The 21,510-nt window shown below is 38.4% G+C and overlaps 1 long non-coding RNA gene across 1 annotated transcript in view; it reads left to right on the plus strand.

Moving 5' to 3' along the window:
- Window positions 1-19,935, plus strand: part of LOC141279636 (uncharacterized) — a 148,593-nt gene extending 128,658 nt beyond the window's left edge. Inside the window, exons 3-4 of the long non-coding RNA XR_012334218.1 lie at window positions 3,493-3,724; window positions 19,699-19,935. This is a non-coding gene — a long non-coding RNA (uncharacterized lncRNA). The remainder of the gene's footprint in view (window positions 1-3,492; window positions 3,725-19,698) is intronic.
- Window positions 19,936-21,510: the final 1,575 nt, after the last annotated feature.

Genomic DNA, 21,510 nt, shown 5'->3' on the forward strand with positions numbered 1-21,510 from the left:
AGTGACACCAAACTGAAGAGCGGTTACCCTAGTCTTTCCGGTTAAAAACAAAAAGCCAGTTTCTTTTAAAATTGTCTTTAATGAAGCAATACAATTTATTAATTTTATTAAACCTTGACCCTTGAGTAAACATCTTTTTAATATTTTGTGTGACAAAATGGGAAGTATACATAAAACATTTTTGCTTTATATTGAAGTACGAAGGCTCTCATGAGGTTGAATTGTGAGCTGAACTGTTGGCTTTTTGCATAGAATACCATTTTTCCTTGAAAGAGCCACTGATACACAACCATACACGTCTATGGTTGTTCAGATTTGTGTATTCGACAGACCTTTCCTTAAAAACATCAATTCAAGGAAACAAACTACCATATTTTTTGCCAGGGATAAAATTGGAAATTTCAGGTGAAAATTTACATTTTTGAAAACTTGTGTCTACCCCAAGCTTGAAAACTTCCCATTCTTAAAGATTTTTCTGATGAGCTCAATGGTGATACAAGGGTGACTTTTTGATATTGTGTAGTGAAATGTGTGAACATTTGGAAGATCAGTATAACTCAGTAAATGAATATTTTCTAAAAAGTATCAATGTATAATGTCACAGAATTATGTGTGGTAAGAGAACCATTCAATGTACAAGATAGACCAATCAATTTTAATGTAATAGAGTAAAAATATTTACTTAGACAATTGAAGTTTACACATTGTAACTAAATTTTAAAAAACTTCCACTTACTGAGTTTTGGTGTAGTTTCAATAAAGAAATAATATCCATAATCATCTGAAAAGAGCTATGAAGATACTTCTCCTTTTCTTAAGTATTTATCTGTATGAAGTCAGATATTTTTCATACACTTCAGCAAGAGTAACCTCTCAACATGTAGAATATAGACCCTTATATGAAAATTCAGCTGCTTCTATTAAGCCGAACATTAAAGATATTTGCAAAAATGTAAAACATTGCTGCTCTTCTCACAATTCTTTTCTTTGGGAAATATAATTATCTTTTATAAAAATATATCATTTTCTTTAAAAAATAATGGGTTTATCATCATTCATTTAAAATAAATATATATGTTTGAATTTTTCAGTTTTAATGTCTAATAAAAAGTGACAGATGTAACATCCATCACCATTCATAGTTACACATTTTTTTCTCGTGGGGAAACGAGCAACTTTCAGATATGTAATACAGTATTATCAACTATAGTTACCATGCCCTGCATTACATCCCCATGATTGATTTATTTTATAACTAGAAGTTTTTACCTGTTGATCCTTTTCATTCATTATGTTTCTTCTTGATGAGGTAGTATATCCTTTAATAATTCTTTCAGACAGGTTTGACTGTGGATGATAAATTCTCTGAGTCTTTGTATGCTTCACAAGTGAATGATAATTTAGTATATATTTTATTTTCACAGTTTCACTTATTGTGTTACCTTCTATCTCTGTTTTTGCTGATGAGAAATCTAACTCGTATTTCCTTGTAGACAATCTGTTTTCTCTTGGATCTAAATGCCTGGATTAGGCACAGTGGCAGAATTTTAAAAAAGGTGTGTTTGGGACAGATGATACTTCCAAATCCTATTGTACAGACAGATGTCAGTTTTGCTTCTGAATTAGGCTTATGTCCCTGGGCCTTTCACTGTTCCCAGCCCATAAGAGGTATTCAATATAATTGTTGTGGTTATTTGTTTTATTTTATTTTTTAGTAAAGAATGAATGAATGAGTGAATGAATGAATGAAAGAATGAATAAACGTTGCCAACTGTGTGGGCAATTATTATAAAACTCAAATTTCTTGATAGTGGAGATACTGCTGAAGGATGTTAATTTGAGAGTCTAGACGCTAAAGCTTTGTTGATCACAGACACAAACTGAGAAGTCAGTTTGGTGGTTAGGATTGGTAGAAATCTTGTGTCTCATTCCATTTTGCAAGAGCTCAGACATTCTTGCTAAATTTTGCTGGCTGGACTGGAGTGGGCTTCTGACCCAGTGTGGTCAGAAATGGTGTGATTATAGGGTCCACTACATGCCATGCCTAGGAGTGAAGTCCTCAGGAATATTTCAGGACTTTGAGTCCAGCCATGAGAGAAAAGCAAGAGGTCAGGAGCAGAAGAGCTCAGAACCCATTAGTCAAGGAAATACAAGCTGATGTGAGACAAAAAGATCTTAACCAAAACAAGGGTGCATGATGTGGGGACCTGGTTCAGGATGTCACCTGGTTCAACTACAATGTCAGATCAGAAACTGTGGTGAGTTTACCGTGATACCATGATGATTTACTCTGCCAACCGCATTTACACTTGGAAAAAAATATTCTTAATGTCACTTCTCTAAACATCAATTTGTGTAGACGGTCAACACCAGATGTTAGTAAAATCTCATTATCTGACTCTGCTTGTTGGTCTCACACCCTCCTTCTGGTAACCTGCTCTGGGTGCTTTGTAGAGAATATTGTCTGGATTAGCAATGATTTTTACACTCTCTTTTAACCACTGGAGATATGTAGGCTACTATATCTACTGCTTAAACCACAGGCACACACATACACACCCCTAAGCAGCCCTACACACACACAGACTTACACACAAACATACACTCATGTAAGTAGTTAAGGAAAAGTCTAGGAACATGTATTGTCATATGCAGAAACTCAAAGCAAAATCTTTGAGATCAGTGAACTAAAATTTTGTCTGCCCCCCAGCCCCCCCGAAAAGGTTTATAAAGTTTAAAAACATGAAGAATACCCTTCCCCCCTTTCCTCTCAATCCAGGTTAAGTGCTGTGTGGTCACCTTCTTGGTTTCTGTGTGTGATTGAATCCTACTACCTGTATTGTTTATCTCTGAGCTTATCCCTACCGTCAAGTTCCTTTTCTTCACCCCATTGTTGCAAACAGCAGGGGGTGCGGTTCTTTTAGAACGTTTGTGTTTGTGATTGTCCTTGACCCTATTCTCTTTCTTTGAGTACTAGGGTCAAAATTTTGTTCTAGTCTGGAGTTGGTAATGTACATTTGCCTTTAAATCCCTCCCTGGGAAAACCTTGGTTTCTCTTAGAGGCTGGCATACCCAGCTCCCATCTCACACCTGCTTCCAGCTGCCACATTTCATGAGCCTGCTGTGCTGAAACGCATTAAAATGGCAGGCACTGACAATTTTACATAATCCCCAGAGCCAGGGAAGCTGGATCAAGGGAGAGTTTACCCAGTGAAAATCAAGCTGAAGAAAAGGTGAAAGAATTCAACTCTTTATTAGCAATTTTGAGTTCTCCATCTTGAGGAGCTGAGAAAGCCTGCCTCTGTGAGTCTGAGCCAGAGTACTAGATGCTATGTTCTAAATGGTTGGTGGTGGAATTGAAACTTATAGGCAACACTGAAATGTACAGAAAAATCGTTGTATTTCTACAAAACCGAACTCCAATTGCTAAGTCAGCTTAAAATCCCAATCAGGGCATTTTCCTCTCTAACATATTCTCCACTCTTCTTCCAGGACAGTGTGTAGACAGGGAGTGAGAAGCTCCAAGGCAACAAGGAGGACGTATCTGCTTTGTAGACTCTCCCTGCTCCTTGTGTCCTTATTGGCCTCTGCTGAGATGACTCCTCTCTCTGTGGCTGTGGTTATTAGCCGTCTCCAATGGGTCCCAGTTGATGGAGCACATTGTTTTGTTGCACCCACCCAGTGCACCATCCCTACCCCTGGCTGCTGGACCACTGCTAACCAGGTAGGTGCCCTACCTCAGTTTTCATGTACTGTTTGAAGCTCAGTGACATTATCTCCCAGGATTCTAGATTGGAACTGAGCATCTGGCATCCTTTGTTGTAAGATCTTCCTGCCCCTTGCAATTGTAGATGTCTGGCAGGAAATTGTAACTGTAGACCAGCACCTTCAATTTAAGAATTCTAAGTTCCTAATAGCATTGGGGGTTCAGTGTAACTTTATTTATTTATTAATTTATTATCTTTGCTTACAGTTTATTTTTTTAACATCTCTATTGGAGTATATTTGCATTACAATGGTATGTTAGTTTCTGCTTTATAACAGAGTGAATCAGCTATACATATACATATATCCCCATATCTCCTCCCTCTTGCGTCTCCCTCCCACCCTCCATATCCCACCCCTCTAGGTGGTCACAAAGCACCGAGCTGATTTCCCTGTACTATGTGGCTGCTTCCCACTAGCTATCTGTTTTACATTTGGTAGTGTATATATGTCCATGCCACTCTCTCACTTCGTCCTAGCTTAACCCTTCCCCCTCCCCCTCCCCATGTCCTCAAGTCCATTCTCTATGTCTGAGTCTTTATTCCTGTCCTGCCCTTAGGTTCTTCATAACCTTTTTTTTTTTTTTTTTTTTCAGATTCCATATACATGTGTTAGCTTACAGTATTTGTTTTTCTCTTTCTGACTTACTTCACTCTGTATGACAGACTCTAGGTCCATCTACCTCACTACAGATATTCAGTGTAACTTTAAACATTTCATTTTCCATTGAAATGTGTTTTAGTAATTTACTTTTTTTTTTAAGTAATAGATATAAAACTGAAGGGTCCTGTACATATGTTTACAAGAATAGTTAATTTCTGATAAACTTGGTCACTTGTAATGTCAGTTCTTACAAGAGCAGTTGTATAAAATGGTTCATCTCAGTGGTGATGTAACAAAAGGAGATGTGGTTCAAATAACTAAAGCAGATATTGGTGAGGAGATTTAGAAATTTTAGAAGTTAAACATCTGCTTGATGTACTCAAAACCTGCAAAGTATAGGGTTTCATAACAGGATTCTAGCATCTCCTTTTGTCAGATGCCCCAGTAAACTGCAGAAATAGCTATCTCTTTTGATTTGATAATGCTGGTCTTTGATCTTAACAGTATTCAGGAAGGATGTAAGGTGAATTGGGGAGAAATTAAAATATATACTGAGAGAACTATCTTCAATAACCATAAATTACTCTAAATGTGTGCATGCATATGTTAGCTTTTCTTGGAAATAAGTACTATTATTTCTTTCCTTGCCGGAGGACGGAAAAATAGGAAATGTAATTGACGTCATGAAAGTTTACAGTTGTGAATCTAGGGGTACGTTTCTATTTCTAAGTGAAGAAGGAACACTTTCATTGCAATTAGAAAATTATAAGGCAAGAGCCAATTCAGAACTAGAGTCGTGACTGTAAGTAGCATTTACATCACAACATATAGTTTATAAAACATTACTTCATTTCATCCTCACAATGTTTTGGGGAAGTTACGTTCTTCCTAATTTACTAGTGAACCCGTCTGATAAGATTTACCTGATTCACCAGGTAAGTCAACTATGAAGTAAACTGGGATTTGCATTTTATAATAATTACTTAGCAAATCAATTCCCTAATAACAGATCTTCAGGTGCATTTATGTACATACTTTTTAAAATTTTATTTTATTTTTTGTGGTACGCGGGCCTCTCACTGCTGTGGCCTCTCCTGTTGTGGAGCACAGGCTCCAGATGCGCAGGCTCAGCAGCCATGGCTCACGGGCCCAGCTGCTCCGCGGCATGTGGGATCTTCCCGGACCGGGGCACGAACCCGTGTCTCCTGCATCAGCAGGTGGACTCTCAACCACTGCGCCACCAGGGAAGCCCCCTATGTACATACTTTTATTCAGTATTTTAGAGACACTGAACTAATGTCACTTCTGTAATACAACTTAGTCATTAACTGAGATTCATTTGCCTTAACTTTTCATCAGGAAACTTTTAAGTCTATAGGAAAGTAAAGAGAATTGTATAACGAACACCCATGCGTTTATCAGGTAAATTTAATCATTGTGTACCTTTCACCATATTTGCTTTATACATTTTTTGCTGAAATATCTAAAATAAATCATAGACTATGATATTTCATCCCTAAATACTTCAGAAGGCATACTCCCCAAGTAAAGTTTTTCTATTTAACCACCTACTTAACCTGATATTATCATCCATAAGCCCTTAATATTAACTAATATCCCATCTATATTTAAATTTCCCTCATTAGCCTTTAAATGCATTTTAGTGTTGGTGTGTTCAAAGTGGGATCCAGTTAAGATCCACACATTACCTTTGGCTGTTTTTTCTTAATAGCTTTTCATCAGGAACTGATGTGCCCTCCCTCCTCCCCTTTCCCCCATGCCATGGCCCTGTTGAGTAGACCCAGCTGGTTATCCTATAGAAAGTTCCACCATCTAGATTTCTCAGACTGCTTCCTTATTTAACTTGTTCCTCTCATAGCTGCTGTTCCTGTTAGCTGGAAATTAGATCTACAATTTGGATTAGAGCGACAGTTTCTCCAATTAGAAAGACTGTTTCAGGGGTGAGGCATAGGGGCCATGAGTCTGGTTGGCTCACCCTTGGTGATGTTGACATTGACTATTATGTGAAGGTGATCCTCATTTACTTCCAAAGTACTGTAATTGTTTGCAGTATTTTTCACACTTTATGATTTCACATAATTCTGGACTCTAACTTGGACATGTGTACTCACTGAATTTTAGAAGTCAGCTTTTACTTTACGACATTGTTCAGGTTCCAGAGAATATTGAATGCAGGCATTTAACCAATACAAAAAGATAGATGATGCTTTGGACAGTGCATTCAATATGTTTTTGAAATTAAACTAAATTTACCATTTTTTGCTAATGAGGCATTGTCAATTAAAGAAGAAACAGCCACATCTAGACTACTCCTTTCGATTCATATTTTCCCTTCATTTTTTTGGTTTCATCATATTCCCTGATGAGCTGTGTATGTGCAGCTTACCAGCACTTCAGAGATCACAAGAGCAAATTCACAGATTAAAGGTTTTCCTCCTCTTCATGACTCTCCAACACACGCAAACACACACATATACACACAGAGACAAATAGAACTGCAAAATAAATGTAACCCATTTACTCAATTTTCTGACACATTTTTCATATAACATTGATTATTAGGACAAGTGTCACTATCAGTGTGTACAGTGTGTACATCTGTGTCTGTGTGTGTGTATGTATATTTCCAAAAGCTAATTTGAATCTAAAATGAGCCTTGCAAGTGATTGCATTTTAGAATCAAGGGAATGTGTGAGTAAACCTGCTTTAGCTCAGATGTGTAAAGAAAAATCTTTCTTCTATATTCTGTATATTCACAGTTTTTCTATATGGTGGTCTTGATGTGTTAATAATTTTTAAAGTAATTTTGTTTTCACTGAGAGTAGCACTTTTAAAGCTCTTTGGCGTAGGGACATGTGTCCTGGCTTCACTGATCTGAGAACACCACCACCTCTGAGTACTATTATCATCCAGACGGTTTTCTTACTGAGCAGTTACGAAGGTTTATGACCAAGTTATAAACAGGAGAAGGGAGCTTATGTTAATGAGGTCAACACTGTTTCTGTTATGTCTTTGACTTATTAAACAGTCCCCCAAAGGGAATACCTTTTCCAAATGGACTAAACAGAGAGAGAAACTGTTACCAGCTGAAGACTTAAACTACAACTGTACTTCATGTTGTGGAGCTGAACTAAATTTACATTGGAACCATACAATGATACCAATGTCGTAGCAACTATTATAGTAATATTTATTTATGTATTTATATATATAGTTATTTCTATAACTGTTTCTTTGTCTCAGTCAACTAGGGCTGCCGTAACAAAATTCCATGGACTAGGTAACTTAGACCACAGAAATTTATTTTCTCACAGTTCTGGAAGCTGGAGAGTCTAAGATCAAGGTGCCAGCCAATTCGATTTCTGGTAGAGCTCCCTTCCTGGCTTGTAGGATGTCGTCTTCTCACTGTGTCCTCACATGGCAGGCAGAGCCAGAGCAAGCAAGCTCTGTGGTGTGTCCTGCTGTAAGGGCCTAATCCCATCATGGGGGCCCCACCCCCATGACCTCATCTAGCCCTAATGGCTTTCCAAAGGGCCCATCTCCAAATACCCTCACTTTGAAAGTTATGTCTTCAACATACGAATTTTGGGAGGATGCAAACAGTCAGTCCATGACAATCTTCATATGGGGAGTGAGTGAATGGGAGGAAAGAATTATATCTATTTTGTTAGATTGATTGGTTTGCAGACCAGCTTCTGCAGATTTAGGTTGTATGTGCCTTATTCCCCAGCTGCTGGGTTCTGTATCACAGGAGATACTTTGGTCATGGTCCAGTGATACTTGATTGAATGAGAACATGCATATCACTGCTGAGTTAGAGTAAAGGAAGACATTATAGAAAAGTTCAAATATTGAGTGTATTGTTGATAGTCTATATAGACTAGCTCATTCTAGCACAAGGAATACGAGCATACTGGTTGCAGTTTTGTCCTCAAGGTTTCAATGCTTTATCAATTTGCAATTATAGTCTTAGCTCAGGATTTGTACAGCTTTTGATAAGGAAGTCACCAGCTTGCAGTTGGGTGGGGTGGGTAACCAGACAGCTGCTCATGCATACCAATGAGGGTTTTGTCAATGCAAATTTGGAGAGCCCTTTAAAAAATTTAGCCCTAAGTGTCTACTTCGAGCTTTGGTGTGATATGTGATATGAGACCACTTAACCAGCAAGTTTACCTCTAATTTTAGCTTCACCTGAATTAGAGCTGGCGTGATATTGCATACTGCTACAGACATTAGCAACTTTAAAGTGCAGAAAGAAAGAACCTGAAATGAGATGCAGTCCAAGGGAAGAATCACAAGAATACCACTTGTGATTATTGTGTTGTTTCAAAATTTCAGGAAATCTCTGATGAATATTAGGGTAAAAGAGATAATTTGCTTCTTCACAGGAACACATTTTTAATGCTATTTATTTCCTACTTTGGCAGCTTAAGACAATCTGCCTACATACAAAGGAAGCAAAACAAAACAAAACAAGCTGTTTGGGGAATTGATTATCCAACAAATCCCTCTTGAATAAGCCAGGGTCCCCAGTGAAAAAGGATGCTTTACATCTCTTGCTTACTCCTCAGATATCTGACCATTGGGCTGATGAAATGTCCCGTCAACCAAGACAGCTGGAGTGGCCACTGTGCCATTTTGTTTTGGATTTGTGGCCAGCCCAGGGGTATAAGCTTTGTTTTTTGTGTGAGGGGAGAGAAAATACAAGCTTTCCATATCCTCTCCTAGATTATTGAAGTGACCACTCCCTATGTTAGCTTACCATTCATCACTGCCAAGGGACTGGCATCCCTGAATTCATCTGCAGCCACAACAGTGCTGACCCCCAAGTGCCAAGAGAGTGAACTGAGACTACCCATTCTCACTGACTATACAGGATGATGTCAGATAGAGAAAGGGACAGTTACAATTGGGATAATAGTCATAAAACAACAAAATGGAAAATATCCTATAATTAGTGAGGGCTAGTGATGCAGGAATTTATCGTATTAATTAACTAATCAAACAAATATTCATTTTGTGCTGGGAAGTATTATAATATGTAAAGATCCAAAAGTGCTAAGGTGTTATCTTTAACTTAAGGGATTACTGAGAAGCAGATCAATACACAGACAAAAGTATTGTGTACGCTGTGATATGTTTATACCATTTACAAGAGAGACCCTTAGGAGTGAGCCAGCCTCCTTAATGGGGAGATCAGGAAAGGCTTTAAGGGAGAAGCAGAGAATGAAATGTTAGGGAAAAAAAAATCACAAAAAACATTACAAGGCAGTATATGGTAAATAAAAATGAGGAAACAAAATATCTACTTAACAGAGGCTTAGAGAAGGGAAAATCAACTTTCTGTTTGGAGTAGAAAGGAAAAATAACATAAAAGGGGAGGAAGTGGAAGTGGCCTTGAGTAATATTTGCTTTGTAGTTTGGAGGTGGAAGAGTTGTTCAACCTGAACTGTGCGAACACTGCCTTAGTCCCTTCTGTGTACACGACCTTTAAGGGACCAGGCCCAGTGACTCTAAGATAACTGGATCAACAGAAAGTTGTAACCTTCTTGGGATATCTGGAGATGGGAAGATAGAGCTAAGTCAGCCCAAACTGGGCTTGTGATTGACATTTGATTTCCCAGTATTTTGTTATTGTGTTGCTTTTTTTAAAAAAAACAGTAATATACTTTTCTACAAATACATACAGAATTAGCTTGCTCTCCACTACAATGTAGCTTCCTATGAAACAGCATGGAGTAGAAATTATAAAGCAAGCAACAATATTATGGTACTAGAGAAGAAGGAGAAATGTGAAATTTATTCATTTAAACATAAATTTAGGGAAGGAGATCTCAGTTTACATTTTGAATTTGATTCTATATCTCTTAAACCATTCCCAAGAAATCTTTGAGTAAATGTCCTTGGATTCCTGAATGATTGCTTCCCCTCTGAGCCATAATTGAAGTATTCTTACCACTGTGTAAACAATGGATTCTTGGTTGGGCAGACTATGTGATCTTACTGATCACTGAATAACTAGTCCTTTAGTTTAACATGAGATAGGGGATAGGTTTGTCAGTTTTCTTCAAAGATACCTATTTCCGACTGAGGAAATTCTTCTTGATTAGTCAGTCAGCCACTCACTCATGTAAGTCCCAAAAAGTAATGTCTGAATGTGGGTGTGTATATCTTCTGGATGTGTGTAGCTTTTGGGGGGAACAGAACCCCAAACCCAAAAACCTGTAAATGGTTTGATGGATTAGATAGAGGCCTAAACTGGTATATGGCATGTTACATTTCTATCAATATTTCCTTCTCAATATTATAATAATTCTCTCATGCACAACAGTGCAGACTTTGTAGGAAAGTTTTGTTGTGTGGTGGAAATACCCCAGAGTTATAAACGTGTTTGGATGGAGCCCTGGTTCCTTAGCTGTACCTTGAATTACCTCTAAGACCTCAGGTAAGTTGCTTCATTTGGGAGACTTTGTTTTCTTCCTATTTTAGTGGAATGAGTAAAACTAGTTATCGATACAAATGCTTCATATTCAATAGTCTGTGATTCTAGGGATTCTATGAATAAACCAGAGTGATTTAATTTTAGAAATGAGACTTTTAGGAATCTATTGTTAGGGACACTTACATCATTTGATTACTAGAGTGCCTAATTCCAGTTGACTACCAGGGCACAGCTCTCTATCACATTGTTGTGAGACTGATACGGAGTTTGGCAGTACTGTCTAGATTTTGAAGTTGAGTCATATAGAACACAGATGGAGAAGATGATTTGTGTAAGGTCATATTCGTCGTGTGGGTGACAAAACCTGTCCTAAGATAAAGTCATTTTTTATCCTACAGTTCTTGGCTACCTCAGAGGAATTTTGTTTCTGCTGATATTTCTACTCTCTGACTTTACCTTATGATGGCAGAAAAACTAATAGGCCATTATGACCCTTTGGTAATTTGGGGTAGGTCTGTTGTATAATGGTAAGGAGGTATGGTTGTCAGGTTGAATCAGGACCTTTCATTTGGAGTCTTGTGGGGAACCAGTTTGTAGGATTTGTCCCACCCCTACTTTGCTTAATTTCATATCTGTCTGACCAGCTGTATCAATAACTGTTTTACTAAAGCATTGATTACCTGCTACAGTATGCAAGGCATCGTTTTAGCCTCTATAGGAAACGCAAAGATGGTCCTTTTCAAAAAAAAAAGAAAAAGAAAAAAATTAGTGAGGGAGACTCAGTTCATAGTAAGAATATAACTGTTTTTTTTGCAAAATAAATGCTAATTATACTATTTATATGGTAAAAAAAAAAATACCTAAGAGACCTAGAACAAAACCATGACAATGTTTGGGTTTTTATTCAAAACTGATATTAAATTATGTTATAGGCAATTACTAGTTATATGCAGAAACTTAATCTAGTTCATGCCTAATGGATAGAATCCCAAGTGACCCACGAAAAAGACTTGCTTGTTAGAACTACTTTTTCATTTGATAGGAAATGGCTAATTTAATTTTTCCAAGTTGAAATATGTAGGACAAATTATAATAGACCATTTTACTTCTTAAGAAATTTAAATTATTTGGCTTGCATGATACCCTATCATGAAAAATATTTTCACCCTACAGCTTTTTAGTTGTTCTAGTCCAATTTCCAGTCGGAGGATGAGGGTACTGCTACTTTTGATGTTGATATTTTAATTAAGGCTTAGGATGTGGACAATGGGAAACCAGAGGTATAATTTCTTTACTTGTAAATGTAGATTTGTATTTGAACCGGATTCCACAGTTCAAAGACTCTTGCGGGAGAGTAAAACTCCTTGCCCTATAAGCACGAAGGACATTATGCTTCCCGGGTGGCTTGAATGAGATAGTAACTGTGGTTATAAGGCCTTTGGATCCTTCCATTCTCTTATTTTCTGAATTTAGTTAAACAGTGGAAGTAATTCCTGGTGTTCTGTTGTTACTGTAAGAGAGATAAGAAATGCATCTCAAAAAATATAAATGGGATGGACAGGATCACCTAAAATGTTGGGGGTGGTAGAACAATCTACTTAGAATGATTTATGCTTCGAGGTTAAAGGATTTAAAAATCTGTTAACCTTCACCAGGTTCAGAGAAGTGCCTTTCATAGGTAGCGATTTTCAGGAGCCGTGCTATCTTCTGTGGCCTCCCAGCTGTTTTCCTGCAGATACATTTTTCAACAAGATAAGGCAAACAGAAGATTTTTCTATTAAAATAGAAATGCATTTAAGTCTTTCATTTCTCTTTGATTCTGTAAGAGTAGAACAGGTGTAGAATAATACTCAGGTGAAATAAGTACCCTTCTTAAATACTGATTCAGAAAACTTTAAGATAAACTTTCTCTCATTGAAAAAGTTTTGCTGAGCCTTCTGCTGGCTCCCAAGGGAAGTTACTTCCCTCAGACTGTAGGCGTTAATGGCTATGGAAAAGCTCCATGTGGAGGGCTGGCTTACAAAGGGGCAGCTGTTCCAGTTGGTCCCAGGAGCCTTGCAGCAGTGGACGAAAGGAACATTCCACCACCTTTCCATTAGACAACATTTCCATTGAACAAACTCTCTTCTAGGGAAGATTACATTTTGAAAAATCTACAGATAAAAGATTATTTGCAGGATATTGGATTCAATACGTTGATAAGTGTGTCCACCTTAGGTCTTCTCATAGTGATTAATACGCTAATGCTCATTAGGACCACCCTGGTGAGGGGATGCTGTGGACATGGTCTTCTAAATGTATTGCACCAGGTGCCCCCTTTCTGTTAAACATCTATTAAATATTGTAAAAGAGTAAAATTTTGAGAAGGTTGGGACAATGCTGCCTTAGCAACCACCGCATCTCCTGCCTTGGGTGAGGAGGCAGGCAGGGGAAGGTGGCCCTGGGGAGCTCTGCTGGTTTGTCAGACAAACTTCCCTTCTGTGGTGCATTAGCTGCCTCATCGACACCCTCTGCTCCCCCCCCTCGTGTCTCTGTCGGCACATAAAGAAGAAGCTTCTTGTTCCCTCTTTATGCCGTAACCTTTCTCTGAACACGCGCTTTCTGTCTCGAGGCTCGTCTCAACACTGTCTGGAGGCCTCGTGCATTTCGGCATCTCTAGTGCCACCTCCCTAGGATAGTCACCTCTCATTTTCAACCTGGTCCTTGGGAATCCTTCTGTCAGAGGCATTTTTAATGACTTTGAAAAAAAAAGAAGACATTTCAAACCCTTATCTGAATTCAGAAATAAACAGTTGTTATATTATTGGTGGTGTGGTTTTTTTTGCAATAAGCATATTTTTGAAAGTTCCCCCCCCTTTTTTCGAGGTGAGTTCATGAAATGCAGAGCAGCGAATTTGAGCACATGCGTACCGTGTTAAGGGGGCTCATGAATGTGCAGCAAGCTAGGAACAGGAAGAGCTTCCTCTGTTTGTTTTTCTACAAATATGGGTACGAAAAGGTAGTGTCTGGTTTGACTTTAGGATCCTGTGCCTAACTAGGCACATAATCTAGTGGAAAGTAACCTCTCTGAGCTTAGGTTCCACAGCTGAACAGTAAGGATAATTGTCCTGACCTCATAGCGTAACTGGGAAGATTAGATGAGAAGACACTGGAAAGCAGGGAGGAGCGGCCTGGCGCACAGCAGGTGGGGTTTCAGCCTCTCATTGTTTTCCTCTATGGCCTTGCCAACAACTGGGTCCAGATGAAGCCTTGGGTGCTTACTTGGAAGGATTCTGTAGGTTTCAAAATTAGGAGATCAGTGCAGTTGGATCCTAGGAATGGAACCAAAATCTAGCTGCATGTTCCAAGGTTTCTTTGTGGGCAGGGGTTTCTGTTGATGTGTAACATGGCTAGACTAGACCAGAGCATGGCTCTCAGTGACACAGAACTGGCACAGATTTGCCAAGTTGCCTGGGAGGGAGAAGTGCAGCTCTTGGACTGTGCTCGGAGGTGGTTGCTTGTGTACTGACTGCAGACTAACGATTCTGACATCTGGCCGTCCATTCTGTTGCCTGCTGTGAGGCCTTCTGCATGTTAAAATGCTCTTTCACTGCAAAAATTGAGAACACCTACTTGGACATAAAAGTACAGATCAGACGAATCTGAGCCCAGCCAGAGGACCTAGACTGCTTCCTCCCAACATGCATAAAGGCATATTATTTGTCACTCCTTAAGTAAGACATCTCAGAATTTCTGAGGTTTAATGGAAGGTGATACCCAGTATCCCCCAAATTAACACAGGCAGAACATATATATATAGTAAGTTCCCTACATACGAACGAATTCCGTTCCGAGAGCGCGTTTGTAAGTCCAATTTGTTTGTAAGTCCAACAGAGTTAGCCTAGGCACACAAATAATACAACTGGCTATATAGTACTGTACTGTAATAGGTTTATAATACTTTTCACCCAAATTATGCATAAGAAACAAACACAAAATATGAAGAAAACACTTTTAATTTTATAGTACAGTACCTTGAAAAGTACAGTAGTACAGTACAACAGCTGGCATACAGGGGCTGGCATCGAGTAAACAGGCAAGAAGAGTTACCCACTGGAGGAGGGAGAGGAGGTGGGAGGTGGTAGAGCTGAAGGATCATCAGCAACAGGAGGTGGAGGGCGAGCTGCCGTGTCACTCACGCCTGACACTGATGGCACAGGTTCCGGCTCCTTGCTGGAACCAGATGCAAGTTTGCATCTTTGAAAGTTCCCAACTTGAATGTTCATATGTAGGGGACTTACTATGTAGATAGATAGATACACACATACATATATATTACACATACATACATAGAGTTTTTCCTCTAACACGTTTAGTTTGCTCACTCTCTTTCTCTCTGTGTTGTTTGGTACCTGTCTTTCTGTCTGTCTGCCTGCCCTTTATGCTTCCCTGTTTCTGTCTTTTTCTCTCTCTCTCACTCTTTTCCTTCCTCCCTCTCTCTTAGCACACAAAGATGCTGCTAAAAACCTTCTCTCCGACATCATTTAAAAATGAATACCCTTTCACCTGTTAGTTGTTACTTACTAAGCACTGCAAGGCAAACAATACTTTTCCTGCATCCCAGAGAAAATTGCTCATCTTTGAGAAACAGCCAACTTTTTGAAAATAATAATTTTCATTTCTGTGGTACTCCTGTACAATTTACAAAGAACTCTCACATGCCTAATCTCATTTAATCCTCACAGATACTGTTATCCTCTTCACTTGTAGATGAGAAAAATCTGGGGATGTGGGGAGGGCTAAAAGAATTAATTTATGTGACGTGCCTTAGCAAGTGCCTGGGATGTGGTAGGTGGCCCTGAATTTCCTTTGTCTTTGCTTAGGTAATGTGTTCAGTCTCAGTCAACAATCTTCTTCCTCCAAAGAACAAACTCCACTTTAAACCATAGTGTCTAGGACACAGCAGTTGGTTGAGCTGTACGTTTCTGGAATAGAAGGGAGAGGAGGTCAGCAATCTGGTTATTACTCTATTTCCCTGTGCCTGCTGTCAGAGATCATTTCTTTGTAGATATAAAGGATGGGAAGCCCTATGAAATGGCAGTTTGGAAGGACAGAGAAAATGCACTCTTCTGCTTCTGATTGGTTTGTAGAATTGAAATTCCAGTATACACATCTGTAGAAAGAGATAGTTTTTTTCCTTCTATTTGCCTTTTTCCCCTCTATTCATTTATCCTAGGTGAACTGCCATGCAGAAAACACAATAAACTTCCCTGCCCTGCAGAGCCCTGGATTTGAGGCACACTTGGGGATATGAGAGCCACACACACAAAGATGATACAAGCAGTGGCACAGAAGAGTGAATGCCAAGTGGTCATTTTTGTTGGAATGCTTCACAGAACAGATGGGCTTTTATGAGTTTTCTGAAGTTTGTTATTATAAATCTAAACTGTTGTTCTGAGGATTCTTTTCTTCTCCATACATTTTAATCTCTCTATTTGTATTTGGTGCTTATGAAATGCAAGGATAGTTCCCCTTAGAGCTGGGCGTCTCAGGGCAGTAAACACTTCCCTCGTTAGGCACTCCAGAAATCCCTGATCTACCTATTCGGGCTGTTGGGCTCGGGGAACAGATTTGGCAGTAGAGTCTGTGACCACACCTGAGGTATTATTCAGGGACGGTCATGCTAAATGCAAAAACAGACTGACTACCAGATCCCATAATACACCCAAGGTTGAAACCCGAGGTTATCACTCATGAATTCTGTCGCAGGTCGTAAGAATGCAGGATGGGGGAAGGCAGTGGCACTGTCCTCCACGTGGTCAGCCAGGATCCAGACTGGCCGGCGCCTCAGCAACGTCACATGAGGTTTGCTAGAGCATGAAAAGAACGAATCTGGAGAATCACAAAGAGAATTGCCACTACCATAGCTCAGAAATGACATATCGCCTTCCTTCCCAAATCTCATTGGCCAGAACTGGTCACATGGCCTTGCCTACCTGCAAAGGGATTGGGAAGTATAGTTTTCCATAAGACAGGAAGGAAGAAGAGAAAATGGAATTTTCGCAGGGAGCTTTTTCTCAGCCTTATTAGATATTTGCAGAGATGTCGAGTTCACCATTATTGGTTTGTAATGGGCATATGCTATACAGTCTCCTCCTTTGTTCAAGGAGAAGAACAGAAATACCTGTAATAAGAACAAGCAGGTAATAAAATATTTCTTTGTCTTTAATTAAAATATGAATTGTTTTATATACATAACCAAAATTTCTACATGACAGTCACCTTTTAACTGTCATTTTCTCAAGTAAAGCAACCTAAGCACACATTAACTGTTGAGCCAGGAAAGACCCTAAAATGTCCTGGGTGGTCAGGACAGGCCAAGGTGGCATGAATTAGACATGTCTTTGATATTCGGGTTCCAGCCATTTAAAAATGGAACATGATGGACTTTGAGATTTCCTTTGCTGCTTCAGGCTGAGAAGGGCACTTCTTAATAGTTTCTAAATGCCTGTTTCCATCTACTTTTAAGTACAGAAAAAAATTGCAAAGTCTAAACATTTGAAGGTGAAAGGAAATTACTCACCTCATGCGTTTCTGGTAGCATTATAAATTAATACAGTCCTTTGGGAAAATAATCCAGCAAAATGTATCAAAAGCTTTGCAAGTGTAGTATTGCTTCCAATATGTCAGGAGTCATAAAAATGCTTATAACCTCACTAATCCCACCTCTGGGAACCTAACTCAAAGAAACACAGTAATCCCTTATCAACCGTCTCAGGTAACATTCATGAAAGGCAGTGTGGTTGGCTGCCACCCTGAAAAACTACTTTGATAAGGTCATGATTTGATTAAAATTAATGGATCAGTGATAGAGAAAATATGGCCTTATATAGATTGTTTTCAAAATTTGGTAAATAAAAATTCTACAAAGCATCTATTAACCTAAATATGCTAGGTTGTTTGCCTTAAAATCCTGGTTCTTCCATTTTTCTGCAAGATCATTGTCGACAGTGTGAACTCCTCTGGCAGGATCACCCAGAAGTTTTCTGTTCTACAAACTATTTCTCTCCAGTTTCCAAATAAACACTTAGTGGCCTGGAAGTCTAACATCTTTTTCACTTTCATTCTTCTGTGTTTATGTCATAAGTATTGGCAAAATGCTTAAGTAACCCGGTGGCCTCAGAAAAAATTCATGTTCCGTATTGGCATGTTTTTCCAGATCTGATCTCCCATCCATATGCTGAAAGTATAGATGATGCATGGACTTTTTGTCTTCATGTTATGTTCATAATATATTACATAAAGAGCAGAAATTATCCTGTTATTTTTGTCTGTTTGTTTTTCATTTTGTTTTGTTTTAGGGAATTGGTTTGAATGGGCTCTTTGTAGAAAGAATGCTAGCTTTATGTTTTTGTTTATCTCTAAACTGTAGTTTGTAAGAAATTACAATTTCATAATTTGGGTGGAAAAGTTTATTTGCCTAAAGAGCATCATGGCTTTATTTTAGCATTATTAATTTCAAGGAAAATTAAAGTACCACCCAAATATAAAAAAAATAAAAACAAAATAATAAATCATCCACTATATGGGATATTATGCAACTTAAAAATAATTCTTATGAAGACTATGAATCACCCCCGTTACAATGTAATTTTTGAGGAATTAAGATAAATAGCCACTCTCTATTACTACCTACTCTGTACCAACCATGCTCTCTCCTCCCCATTCTAACCTTAATGTCAGACATTTATGCTGGAAGAAATTAAACACTGGGTTGACAGAGCGGTTAGAGGGGAACGTAGCTAGGCTTTGGGCAGCAATCTCTCCCTCCCTCCTGGTCTTCCTGAGCCACTCCCCATTTAAGCCTTCCTGGATTCTGAAAAGCTCAGATACATAGTGAACGTGGTGTAGCAGAGTACAAGTTCAGCTTTTACACTTTTCACGGCCTCAACCCCAGCTCTAACCCTTTGGCCACATCATTGAGAGACCTGGCTGAGCAGCTGAGCTGCAGTGGGCTCGACTTTTCCTATAGGAAGTGCAGGACTCAATGTGTATGTTTATGTTTGAGGGAAGAACAAAAATTAGACAGGAGCTACATTAGTGCAAGATGGTTGCAGTAGGAGAGTTAGGAGGCCAACCCAAGCTTTTTTGTTTCGGTTTGTATTAAGGTATTATTTTTTCCCCAGCTTTATTGAGATATGATTGACAAATAACAATTGTATATACTTAGGTTGTAACACATGACTTTTTAAGGGTGTACAATATGATAATTTAATATATGAATACATTGTGAAATTAACCCCATCAAGTTAATTAACACATCTGTCACCTCACATAGTTACCATTTGTGTATAAGCTACCTAACTGCAACCACGCACAAACAGTAAGAACATGCTTCCTTCTTAAGTATCCATGGGTTTCTTTAGTTTCTCTGGATGTGGTTTCCGAAGGGATTCCAAGAAGCTCCTGTGCAAAATTTTGTATATATGTGCTTCTTTCAGCAGACTCTCAAAAGCACTTGTAATGTTTAAGAACCCTGCTTTATAATGCCCTGACTCTTAAGTTAGGTTCATTTCTCTTAATGAAAATCAATGTAAATACCAATTTCCAATTGTGATCTCATTTTTAATGAAGATTTAACCACCTGAGTTATGTAACTCACCTCAAGACAGCTAAGGATTTCTAACTTGGGAGCTAAAATGGAAGTTCAGACTTGATGTTTCTCTTAAGCTCAGTCATTCTGATGGTTTTTTTTAACAATGAGGAGGACATTGAGCCTTAACACATGTCACAATCTGTATAGTTCTTTCTAAATTTATATGCCTAAATAATTTAATTCAAATATATTTCTCTTGATATATAAAAATATTGACAATGTCTTTTGATAGGTTCCCCAGGAAGAAAATATCTTTGTTTCTCTCACATTCTCCTCTGACCCCAGAACTATTGATACCACAGACTACATCAAGACTGCCTCATTTAATAATAATAATAAAAGAATACTTAATTAATCACAAAGAAGACAAGAAAGGAGAGATAAGTGAACATAAGATGGAAAAACTGAAGACAAATAGTAAAATATTGGATTTAAGTCAAAGTATATCTGTAATTTTATTAAATGTATATGGCCTAAAAAAAATTAAAAATTATTTACTTGGGGTTTTGTACCTTTCTGTGAAGCAACACCCTTGTTGTCCCGTCTCCCCAAAATTTACATTTCCATGAAACCTCTGCTCTGCAAAGATGCATCGTGTTGCTAGAGCCTTAGTGCTCCTAGTAAGCTGAAGGGAGAAAATGTGTTCAATTAATTATATTTCTATGAGAAAACAGAGAGGGACAAACAGTGTTTGCAACTGAGGAGTCATAAAACCATTAGTATAATTTGAAAGTAAAAAAAATAAGTGTTTGTGTGTATGGATCAGAAGATATAGATTCTCAAGGAGCGTATCATACCTCATTTTTTTTTATTGTAGTAAAATTGTAGCTTTACAATTGTAAAGCTTTTGTAGCTTTACAACATTGCGTTAATTTCTGCCATACAATGAAGAGAATACCTATGTCCCCTCCCTCTTGGACCTCCCTCCTCCCCCCCGCCCCCCATCTAGGTCATGACAGAGCACCGAGATGAGCTCCCTGTGCTATACAGCAGGTTCCCACTAGATATCTATTTTACACCTGGTAGTATATTTATGTCAAACCTCATCTCCTGATTTGTCCCACCCTCCCCTTCCCCGCCCTGTGTCCACACATCTGTTCTCTATGTCTGCATCTCTATTCCTGCCCTACAAATAGGTTCATCTGTACCATTTTTCTAGATTCCACATATATACGTTAATATATGGTATTTGTTTTTCTCTTTCTGGCTTACTTCACTCTGTATGACAGACTCTAGGTCCATCCTCATCTCTACAAAGGACCCAATCTTGTTCCTTTTTATGGCTGAGTAATACTCCATTGTGTATATGTGCCACATCTTCTTTATCCATTCATCTATTGTTGGACATTTAGGTTGTTTCCATGTCCTGGCTATTGTAAATAGTGCTGCAATGAACATTGGGGTACATGTGTCCTTTTGTTTTCTCAGGCTATATGCCCAGTGCCAGACACCTAGAAAGCATTCAATACCTGTTGGTTGAACAAATGAATGAATGTTTGCCCCAGAGATTCATTTGAATGGCATTAATGACTGGGGGTGTGAAGGATGCCAGACACAGCAAGGTAGTTATAATCAGTGCAGATATGTTGGCAGTATTTTAGATTCTTATCTTTTTATTGTTCTAAGTAATGAAATATTGCTATCCATATTACTCATGTGAGTTTAAATGCCATAGAAATTGATGATCTCCAGATATATCTAAGCAAATAGTGAAGAGTAATTCCTAATGCATCAAAAAGCAACCTATGTAATACAGTGAAAAGTCCTCATTTCTTTTCAAGGAGCCAAGTGAAAAAGAAGAAACAAAAACTAACTGCGTGTGTATCTTTGGTGTGTTTGTGCATGGGTGCACTCTCTTTCAAACGTTCTGTTGAGTGTTTTACAGATATTAACTCATTTAATCCTCTCCACAACACTAGGAGGCAGTTCCTATTCTTAGTTCCACATTATGGTTTTTAACAGAAGCTAAGACTTAGATCATTTAAGTAACTTATACAAAATCATATAACTGGTTAGTGGTAGAGCTGTGTTTTTAAACCAGTCT

The sequence above is a fragment of the Tursiops truncatus genome, chromosome 10 (genome assembly GCF_011762595.2).
Source record: "Tursiops truncatus isolate mTurTru1 chromosome 10, mTurTru1.mat.Y, whole genome shotgun sequence".
NCBI lineage: Eukaryota > Metazoa > Chordata > Mammalia > Artiodactyla > Delphinidae > Tursiops > Tursiops truncatus.